The sequence below is a fragment of the Otolemur garnettii genome, unplaced genomic scaffold, assembly GCF_000181295.1.
Source record: "Otolemur garnettii isolate 467f Iridium unplaced genomic scaffold, OtoGar3 scaffold00091, whole genome shotgun sequence".
NCBI lineage: Eukaryota > Metazoa > Chordata > Mammalia > Primates > Galagidae > Otolemur > Otolemur garnettii.
Window position 1 is genome coordinate 1,065,524 of NW_003852486.1, and position 1,467 is coordinate 1,066,990.

A 1,467-nucleotide genomic window follows, 5' to 3' on the forward strand; every position below is an offset into this window, starting at 1 on the left:
AGGTTAGCTGGGAAGGAGTCTGACGCCGGCCTGATGGGAGACTCTCCCTGCCATCCTCACTTTAAGGAAGGGGTGTTTTAGAGCCCAAAGGTCCCATGTGATAGGGCCTCAGGTCACCTCTTTGGACCCTTCCCCTTTCATTCTCCTGCCCTTGCTTAGATCCAGCCACCCTGGCCTTCTCTCCATTGTTTGTGAACACCAAGCATTCTCTCATCTCAGAGCTTTCGCAATTTCTGGGGTCTCTGTCTAGAGCACTCCTGCCACTGCATCGCTCCCTCACTGGGCCTCAGCCAGACACCACCTCGTCAGAAAGTGTTCCTTTATCTACGACAGGCCCTTCCCCGGATTCATCATTCTGTAGCCCTTTACCCTGCGTTGTCTTTCTTGATAGAACCTCTCCATCAGACATAACCTTACTTGTTTATTTATATTACCTAGAACACAGACGCCACAAGGCAAGGACTTTGCTTGGTTCACTACTGATTCTCCAGTGCCTGGAAGTGTACCCAGCACGAGCTGAGCCCTCAATCAATATTTGTCATGATGTGACTTTTAAAGCATCAATCTCAATGCTTATTAGCACAAAAGTTGGTCTCACGGAAGCACTCTGTGTTTTTTGGTGGAAGGTTAATTAGCGTACTAGTTGACAAGGGAGTCACTGAGGATGGGAACTTTGGCTTATTCGAGCAGTGTGGATCTGTTCAGAAAGGCTCTGGTGCACCACACTGCAAAACCACTGTCTAAACGAGATGCTGAGTGTCACCTTGTGAAGGAAGAACCATGAGTCCCATCTAGAGCCACTCTGATCTGAGGTGGGCCCTGGAAATACGGGGGGAGAAAGGTGGAGAGTGGCATGTGTGTCTCCCCACAGGGCTATCCCAGCTCATTGCTAGATTCGGGGATTTCTTTTTCATGGTGTTTTTGGGGCCTGAGTCCAGTTTTACATGATTTAGTGACCAGGTATGAAGAATGCCTCTGGGTGGCAGGTGAGGTTGGCACATAGTACAGGGTCCAGTGGCCATGTGCACTGTTCAGGTGGACTGTGGGAGGATGATAGGAGAGAAGTGGGTGCAGGAAAGGGAGGAGAATTTGGGGACCATTGGGGACTTCTGAGCAGAGCCAGGGAGGGGAAATCTGGGAGTAGTCAAGTGGTGATGTGACTCTGGAAGCCAGTATGCTGATCATCTGTCCAAGGTGAAGTGATTGTTCAGGAACTGGACAGAAGAGGGAAGGACCTCGGACGGGACTGACATCCTAGGTGGAGAGATGGAAGCCATCCTGACAAAACAGTACTTCAAACCCTGCCATTGTTTCTTCAATGCCTCCTTCCACTGTTTCTGAGAGGCTGTCCTGTTTGGCCCATTTTGTCCATAGAAGAGCCAGGATGGGCTCGGCGCCTGTGGCTCAAGTGGCTAAGGTGCCAGCCACGTAAACCCAAGGTGGTGGGTTCGAATCCAGCCCGGGCCC